This window comes from Habropoda laboriosa, unplaced genomic scaffold (assembly GCF_001263275.1).
Source record: "Habropoda laboriosa isolate 0110345459 unplaced genomic scaffold, ASM126327v1 scaffold360, whole genome shotgun sequence".
Lineage (NCBI taxonomy): Eukaryota > Metazoa > Arthropoda > Insecta > Hymenoptera > Apidae > Habropoda > Habropoda laboriosa.
This window is the reverse complement of record NW_017100475.1, coordinates 51,007-61,279: the sequence shown is the minus strand read 5'-3', so window position 1 is coordinate 61,279 and position 10,273 is coordinate 51,007.

The window sequence follows — 10,273 nt, the reverse complement described above, 5'->3', positions numbered from 1 at the left end:
GTAACACGCGGTTGGATCACCTCACGATCTTTCGCGTTTAGTTAATTTTGTTATTTGATTTATCTCGATCTTCTTATCCGGGACTCGGCGACATCTCTGAATGGTTTCGCGGCCTCTTGTAAAATACAACAAAATAAAAAAAAAAGGAATACACACGAAACACACACGCATACACGACACACTCCTTTTCTCTTACACATGTACACGCGTGCATACAAACACACACAGGCATACGACAGACCTACCACGAACACACACGTACAAAACACGTTTATTAATTAAATAAAAATCACAAGTTTTTAGAACGTCGTTCGTTCCATGTGACTCATACATTATGTACTATAAACTCGATCATGTGCGATTCGTATATATGTTATATATATACGCATGTATGTATATATACGAACACCATCCGTCCCAGTTCTTCCGCAGTACACTCACGAATATTTCCTTGGCAGTATTCTGCGAAGCAGAGACGGTGAAAGAGAGAGAGAGAGAGAGCGAGAGCGAGAGAGAGAGTGAGAGAGAGATTCGACCGACTTCGAGGTAAGCGAACGTTACTGTCCAATTTAAGAAATTGAATCTCGCGAGATATCGTAGCCAGCGCCATGGGGAGGAGGCGGGGGACGAGATTAATGAGCGAGCTTTCGAAACTTTTCATGCCTCCTCCACCTTCTCCTTCTCCTCCTCCTTTCGAAACTTATTGGCCGCGTTTTCGGCGACAGGCAACGAAGTTTTTCGCGCTGAACTTGTTTTGCCATCGTGATGAAACGACTCGAACGGCGATTTCTTATTTCCTTGGCTCTCGAGGGGTGCAAGGACGTTTCAGGGTCACCAAAATCAAAAATTTCCGACGTTCCATGATACTTTTTCCAAACGTGATTCACGGATTTTTGTCTGTTTTTTTTTTTTTATTAGAACTGTAATTCTATCCGGTGAATAATGACGAAACAAACGTTTACCGAGAGTTCGAAACGCTCGTGCGTGTTGGCCAACTGAAAAAGGCGTTGTTCGAATATCGAATTTTCACGGTCGCGGTTCGGCGCGAGAATTTTTAATAAAAGAAAGAAGAAAGGGATTCAACGGGTGTTTTGTCCCCCTCGTATGTGCGTGCGTCGCTGTTGAACGCGCGCGTTTATCGTGATCCCCGCTGGTCGATCAAGCTTATTGCGAGGCTGTCTCTCTACCGAGAGAGAGCAACTGATTTCCCGCGCGATTCCAGCCGCTAATGAGAAACACCGCTGTAAACAGTAAGAACGCGCATCTTTCCGCGGAAACGACGTTTCGATTTATCCGAACAATAGCGGGCCCTCTGTTCCTTCGCGAAACGCCAATTCCTCCTGCCCGTCCTGAACTGCATCCCCACTCCCCTTATTCTGGTTGAAATCGCGTTTGTACTTTGTAACGAAGCGTCACTGTGTAAATTCCTGAAGAATCGATCGAGGGAAAGGGGTCAAATTTAATGGAATTCGGTTTAATCCGGCAGAGCAGTACTTTGAAGTTTTTTTTCGAAGATAGTTACTTCGTTGTTAAAAAGTATTTGAGAATGGTGGTATCGAAGATTGATCGATTTAGGGAACGGACGTGTACGACATCTGTGGCAAGTTTCGGAATTAAGTACGAGGTTACAGGTTTCTGTAAGAAAGGAACATTGAGAAAGTTCATTGTCAATCCTCCTGGCGTTGTTCTTGATTTTCTGGTGATCGCAAGAAGGCAGAAGTGCAGGTGAGTTTCGTTTCCCGAGGATTATTAGCGGGTTGTGTAAATTGGGGTTACGATGTGAACAGGGTTTCGACATTACCGACCGAGGTATTACCAGTGAGCAACGTTTCTCGATTACTTCACAGTTCATGGTGGTTCAACGAAACGAAACACGGCTACGATCGATCGAATGAAAGAGAAAAGGAAAACGGATATAGAGACAAAGAAAACAAAGAAAACAAAAAAGAATTGAAAACCTGTATATATATCGTACATGTATTTTCTGGGTAATTTTATAACCAACACTATTAAACGATATGATAAACGTCAATTGTTTTTAAGAAATTGCAATATTATAATTATATTAACGACTTACATTCCTTGTATTTTATGTAAATATACTCTGTATGTATATACGATATGTACATACATTATAGCACGTAACTCTTAATAATGCTAACTTGATTAAATAAAATATCGCGACAATTTATTAAAATAACCAGCGTATTTTCTTAACGACCCCAAGAAACACAAACGCAACGTTCTCGTTCCCAATTAAAATACGAGAAAAGAAAAAAAGAAATTCTCGATACTTTCCGCGATAGAAAATACCGTGTTCGTAATTCTTGGAAAATTCTGCACGCAACGCGACTCGGTCGACACGAACGAACAAACGAGCGAGCGCGCGCGCAATCAATTTTTCATGTAATCGGATTTTATTGGAACGCTCCTAATAAAATACAACGGTATTGAACATAGTTCCAACTACGCGAGCGTGTATCGTTTCCTGTGCTCGCGATAAACGAAACTATTGTGCGGCAATAATACAATTTAAATACACACAGTGCATAAGCGCAGTGAGCGGTGGGGAGCGAGAGTGGTAGGAGGGGAACACTCGCTCGATCGAATTATTATACATGCAGGCTACGGTAATTGGCAGCCATTGGTGCTCGCAAATTGAATTTCGCCCTTGTAAATTGACTCGAAAGAAACGAACTAATTCCATCCTTGTGTATGCATATAGCGTGTCCCAGTTTTGTTTTTTTTTTTTTTTTCCCCCTCGACGAAACTTTGTCAGTGTACACTACTATGGCTACGGATAAGGAAAAAAATGTTATAGAAACGTGGCTGGTTGGGAAGCTTTATTAAAAAGTTGGGAGAGAGAAAATAGGAAATACGAGGAGGTGGGAGAGGCCGGTAACGGATTTGCGGTCACTGCGACAAGAAGTTACGTGCAACGCCCTCGACGACCTCTAATGGTAAACACAGCTCTCGTAAACAGACTATACGTAAATATCGCCGATCTACTGTCCCGCCTTCTATCGTAACTACCGTAAGTCCCTTAGTATTTCGTATTTTCGTTGTAACTTGTTAACAAAGCCTCCAACGACCTGTATTTATACCACTTTTTCTCCTTATCTACACCCGTAGTAAACGTACAGACAAAGTTCGGAAAAAAACAAAATAACTGGGATACCCTGTTGAACGAAAACGTCGAGCAAACTTTCGCCCGCTGTTTCGAAAAGGAGAGAAGGAGGGGAGGATCCAACCCGTTCATCGTTGGTTCGAAGGAAACCAGAGAAAAAGTGTGCCAATTAAAGAATCCTTTTCTTGACGGATCACAGGTGGACAAGATGGCGGCTCGCTAGGATGAAACGTGAAAGAAGAAGGATGCATAATCTGGCCGTAGAGACGTCGGCAGGGGCCGAAATAAAACTTTAATAATAGCGTAAAAAGTGCATGCAGACGGCCGTAATACATTATTTTCGAGCCGACACTCTTCTTGCGACGGAATCCCTTTGAGGACGCGCAACTGCTCCAGCTATCCGCGCTTTGTTCCAAGAGGAGAGCTGCAAAAAGAGCAACCACCGGGCTAGGAACCAGGACGGCGGGGTGCGCGCCGTGGCAAGAGGGGGAGATTCGGGCGGCGGCGGAGGAGGCGGAGGAGGCGGTAGGGCAGGAGAAGAAACGAAAACAATCGATACTGTCGGAACAGGAAAGCAAGGCCAATCGGCCCGTGCTCTATTCGCGGAGTGGCCAATCAAAATGCCTACTACGTCGCCGGCAGGCCCGCTAATTAGACGCCACGTAAATCAGTCCTGAAACTCAACGTTAATTAACACGGGTTTCTGTTGGAGTTGCTTACCCACCTATTTATCGAACGACACAAATGCAATATGGTCGAACACGTGCACGTCCGTTAAATGCCTCCTCCTCGAAGCGTAGAATGTCAGACACTCTGTGTTCTATAGTTGTATGCGTTTGTGTGTGTGTGCATGTTTCACCCTACTCCCAAACTCCTCCCTCCCGGCACTTTCTCTCTATATACCTATTATATCCATAAGTTTATGCCACTTTAAATAAAAGTTGCGGTATAAATAGAGACGGTTGTGTTGCCCTCGCGAAAACCGACGCGTCCTCTCTTGTTCCGCTCGTTAGAAAACGTGAACCCTCGGCGCGCGAACTCCGGTGAACAGGCCGCACCTCCTCTCCTCTTAACGATCGTCGATTTCTAATAATAGGCCCGACCGGCTCGGAATTTTTCTTAATTGACTGTCGCTAACTCGTTACCGAAGCCGGGTTTAATTGCGACGAATATCTGGGCGGTACGCACGCACCGGCACCTAACTCCTAAATATAATTCCCCCGCAGAGGAGCGCTGGTTCGCCGCGCGTCGTGGCGTTCGATCAAGGGGACGTTCTTCCATCCGATTTATCCTTCGCGACTGTTTCAATTTAGAAATTCGCTGTGAGATCACTGCGATCTCTGTATCAGTTGGTACAAGCGAGAGATGCAGATGTCCTTAACGTTAAGTTTGACCGAGTTAGTCGAGTAGTTGTCAATTTGACTGAAAACTTTTAATAAGTGCACGGTGAAAAATTTCATTTCCTACTCTTTGCCGTATTAACAACGAATCAACTCGTGTTACAGATTCCAACGAAAGGCCCCGAGAAACAATTACAGTAACGATGAAAGTGAACATTAACTCCAACTATAATTTTCACCGATAAATCTAAAAATTGCCAAATGCGAACAATATTTCACCGTTCCTTGCCTGATATTAACAAAAAAAGAATTACTTCGGTAAAAAGATGACAAGGCTGGTAAACGCGGAATTATGGTCGTTCGGTGGGAACGATCGAACGAGAGGACAGAATCTTTCGAGAACATACAGACCGGTCGATTGGACGAGAGAGATAGCACCGGTTTCTCGAACTTTAGCGGTAATTAACAATCAGCCGCGCATAACAAACTGAATTTAATTAATTGCATAACTGCACGGAGGTCCGTGCTTCTAATCGAACCGGGTACATATTGTTGCAGCCACCCTTCTACCCCTCATCAGCCACCGGCAATTAATTATAGCATTCCGGGTTAGCCGGGGAATTAATTACGTCCAGAAGTTGGACGTAGCCGGGGGATCGTTAGAAATCGTCCTTCGTTAGAGTTAAGCGAGCACCGGTTCCGCTAGTTATTGATGGTTTCTGGTTCCTCATCGGCCTGATACTGACAGGGCCGAGTAGTGGCCGTCCAGCCAATTCTGCATCCGTCTGCAATCAGACGCACTTTGCATTTTAATAAGAGCTCAACTATACCCGGCAATCTCTTCGCGTTCGTCTTCATTTCGCCACGCTTTTCCTCCTCGCCACCTCGGCGCACCTTTAAATCAACCTACTGAGAATAGATTATATTTGGAATTTTTCTACTGCGAGTTTCTCTGCTCAACGTAGGCCCAGGCCGGGCCATAAAAGCCATGGGTATATAACAAACGCTTCGCCGCATTTTAAGCAGTCGTGCGACTCCGTTGTTTTGTATTACATTTATATCAATAAACGTTTATTTTCTTCTCTGCAGTCGATTGAGTCAATCTTTATTCGCAAATTAAAGATCCTCAATACAACCAAAAATACAGCTGGTTTTTGTAGTTGGTTTAAAAAATTTGTTTCCTTTCGTAGGTTCGCAAAGATCGTTGGAAAGGATACGATAAAGAGAAACGATTCGTTCAGATTTTCGTTAAGAGATGAAAATAAGAGATTCTACTATTCTTGGAGCAATTTCCCAACCACCGATCTTATCTGCGAACGTTACTACACTTTGCAAACTACCATTCCCAAAATCTCGAATCGCACGTACTCGAATCTGAACTGCTTCTTTCGAAAACCGCTCCGTTTAAGACAGCATACTTACGAAATCGTCCAAGAGCTTGCGATCGCTATCTCACCGTTGCAGAACAACGTTTAAAATGAAAAAGGAAAAATGAAAAAGTGTGGGAAATTTTGAAGGATCGAAGACGCGATGAACAACTGTTATCGCTCGAATAGCCCCGGAACTTTGGTACAATAGCGTGTTCTTCCCTTGGAAACAACGTCGACCAATTAATTCTGCCGGCGGAAAGTCAGAAATTCCTCGTCGTAGAGGTACCCACCGGTCGAAAAGAAGAGGGTCCTCGTTGGGAGAGCGGCGCGGCGGAGTAAGCGAAAGGCTGGTTAATCCTCGCGTTAATTAACGACCCATTAAGAGCATGAACAAACGAGATTGCAGGCGGTTGGTTGCCCGATCACGTGTACGTCTTCGAGGCTCCTGCACGCTCTCCTTTCTATCCTTTAAACAGCTCCGAGGGCCGCGCGTTTTCCGTTGCGTGCAATCCCGTGAAACGACGACGTAGGGAGGGGCGAAAATAAAAGGAATATATTAAGAGTGTCTCCGGCGGCGTTCTCTACCCGGCTCTCTCTCAGTCCGTTCGGTCTAATTTCTAATTATTCCGCCGGAGTGGCTCTAATTAGCGTAGCTACGTACAACTGTTTCCCTCGTGTCTGGGGGTGCGGAGGCTAGGTAAATAAGCTCCACCGGTCGTCTCTCTCCCTCTCGTACAGCTTTCTACGTGTGTGTGTGTGTGTGCACACGTGTGGCGTTCACCATCTACGGAGAGGATTTTATCGTGCACGGTGCACGCTCGCTGCCTTTGGCACAATAATTATTCCGCCTTCGAAGCGATACCGCCCGAATACACGCCTAGCGTGTTGGAATGGAAGACGGATTGGTAGCTTTGGTAGATTTTCATGATTCAATCTGACGGTCAGGGGATGCTGGAGGAAGTCCAATAGTTTCTGCTGTTTGACACGTTAGCGTTGGGTGACGCATATATGTACGCGTCGTTTTCGTTTCTCACCGGAGTCCGGATTCAGATTTTTATATATCCCTGTGTAAGTTCATTTACGAAACGCTGTAAATGGTTGAATTTTTATTCGGAAATGCTACGACAGATGTTTCGCACGAATTATAATCATTGAAAAGTTACGACCGAAGGAAAAGACGCGAAATCACTTCTTACTCGTGTCCAAACCAGAAGTGCCCAGGTGTAAGACGAATACCTGAGTATCTCCGTTATTTTTAAGGATATGAGAAACGTTTAACCTCTCGAGGAACGATAATTTTTTTCAAATTAGGAGGAAATTATCGAAATTTCTGTGACGGTATATTTCGTTCATTTTAACCGGCTATCCTTTCGCACATTCTCACTTAAGATATTTGACTTCCCGGTGAAAGATTTGAATACGCGACCAGATCGTTGTTATTTGGCACACTTTCTACCCTAGAATTTTGTTATCAGAAAAGTACGTTATCGACGTAACGGTTAAATCGGCAGAAATTAAACTGTTTTTCTTTGAAAAGAGAGCACTGATTTCTTTTCTACAGTTGATGATAGTTTCAAATGCTTTTTCTCTCCACGAATCGATCGTGGAACGAACGAACTCGGTGGAAATTTTAATAATCGTCGCACGGTGGAAAAAGATCTCGTTTAATTCTCGCGCGTCTGGCAGGTCGAATGGAAATCCTCCGTAGCTGAAGCTTTTACACTCAATATTAGCCGCGTTCCGGGCGTTCGTTCCGGAATCGCGCCGACGATACCTGTTGCGATTGCCTTAATAACGCTCGCAGGATCACGGCGTTCGAAATAATTAAAAGAACAATATTGTGTCACAATAGGTTGGCGCGGGAGAAACAGAGATAAAGAGAGTTTCCTGCTACGGGGATATTCACAAAGGTTTCCGCATATTTAATTGAAACGGTCGCGCGTTGAATACTTTTCCGAGGGGAGAAAGGAAAAGCGCAGGTATTAATTGCTGATATTATTGAATCGTACGTTTTACCTTTCTTTTTTTTTTTGTCACGTTTAAATAACCTCCACGTGATTAATTCGATAAATTCTGCCGTTCGATACTTGGAGAAGAAGAATTTTTCTAATTTCCTCCTGAATCGAGAAGTCTTTGCATTTTGAGCGAAATGTACGGAGTCTAAACTCTAGATTCTACAGATTAAAAATCGTTCAAGATTATACGAGGATCATTCAGTGTCTCATTCAGGCTATTCTAGATTATTTGCAGATACTTTAAGAGTTTTTAGAATGATTCGATTAATTCTTGGACAGCAGAATGGCGAATGTCGGGTCAAATTTGACCCGATACTAGAATTTTTAAATTACACTAGCATGTTACGATTAAAATAACAAACAGACTGATAATATGTACAAGGAGAGGAGAGTCGTGACTCTGTTTCGAATACAGGTTGAAATAAGAGACAAGAATCAAGATGAAGGGAATCAAGATGCGACAAAAACAGTCGTATCGGTAACAAAAATGAATTTCAATTCTAATTTTCGATTTAATTCACAAAACTGACGATCGCCAAATTTCATTCATCCACAATACACTAGCTTTTCTTACTTAACCCTCCAGCCGCGGGCGACGCCGAAATCGCGTTCTACTTATTCTGTTAATAGGTTTTATTATGTACTTGAATATAGGGAGGCGTTATTTCACCAACGATGCTTCTAGAAAATATTGCTTCTAAGAAATGCGTATTCTTGTTATCTCTCTTGTTGATTTTGTGTAGCAAAATGTGAAAATCGCCCGCGGCTGGAGGGTTAATACAGTACCAAAACACTAAGCACCTGACGCTAATACACCCGGTCAGGAAAAGAAATCATACGTCAAGGGGTTAAGAAATTTCGCAAATTCGTGTGAACTGAATCGAAGTAGGTAACCATAATCCAGCAAACTTTCATCCCCTCTGTTACAAAACTCACTACCTTACAATTTCTCCCTTCTGTCAGACAGTCGTACTTCCTCTCGCGCTCTTCTCGAACAGCGTTGCTCGACTCGCGAGGGAAGAGAGAGAACGCGGCAAGCGAGAAGATGGGCAGGCGGCCGGATGTGAAGGCGCAAGCACGAAGGCGGATGGCGGACAAAGAGTCGCGAGGGCGAGAGTTGACACCGAGATGGCAATTATTATTTTGAGCAGTTGGCGACGGGGCGCCGGTGATATTTTATTTAAGATACAATCGCGTAATAGCCCGCTTCAAGCGGATAGATAACGCGTCGCCGGAGGCGAAGGGTGGAAGCTTGTGGAAGAGACGAGCCGCGGTTTTATACGAGAGAGGGAGAGAGAGAGAGAGAGAGAGAGAGAGATGGATGAAAGGTGGTGGAACGAGTGAAGAGATAAAAGGCGAAGTTCGAGGGGAGAGAAAACAGCTCGAGCAAGGATGATTCTACATTAGTAGATTACCTGGCGCCCCGTGTCTCGCTGCCTCTGCTTGCCAACATTAACCGTTTCTTCGAGACCTGCAACTGACGATGAATAAAAAGGAACGGTTACGATCAAACTTCGATTCTAACTCCCTCGTACACTCATCCTTCTTTTCTTTTTAACATATCGACTTGTTAGACAAATTTTTTAATCGGTCAAATTTGAGAAAAATATTGACGTTACTTGACAGAGAATATGTTAAACTTCATTTTTTTAATACTTGCTTTGGCTTTCTTGTGACCGATGCTTATAATTAGCAGAGAATCACAAATTCCACCAAGAGTTCTTATGGTTTTGTAATCTTGATTCGTATATATCATAGATATCACAGATATCGATCCTATTAGGTAGTTAGATCTTTAAAGAAACTTCAATTACACTTCTTACACGACAAAATGGACAACGAAAAGAACGAAACTGAACCGAACAGTCGAAAATCGGAATTCGTTTCGCCGTTAGCGGTCGCGGATCACACCGAAAGGGAGGTTAGCCGGTGACAGGCGTCGCGGCCGTTGCGGCTGATTGAAAATTGAAAACACAATCGCGTTCTTTGATAGGTGGCCACGCACAGTTCGACAGGAGGCCAGATACAAATAGACAGATAAAGCAAGAGAGAGAGGGGGAGAGAGAGAGAGAGAGAGAGAGGGATATCGTATTTTTTTTCAACGGTCACGAAACTCTCTCCACGTGTCGAAACGGCTAACGAGTTCGCACGTTGTGTGTATCAGTGGCGGGACAACAAGCAGTGGATGGTTTTCTCCGCGACAGAAAGGGCAAGAGAGAACGAGAGAAAGAGAGAGAGGAGTACACGTTCGATTTTCCACAGGAAGGTCGTCGTCGCATAGGTGGCCGCTGGCGAACCGAGCAAATCGATGGGAAAAAGTTGGGACACGCATGCGAACACGTCGATATGACGTTATCCAATTAAAAAGCTACCTTTGTGTAACCCGATCTGTCGTAGCTAGGCTATATAGGCAGCAACAGC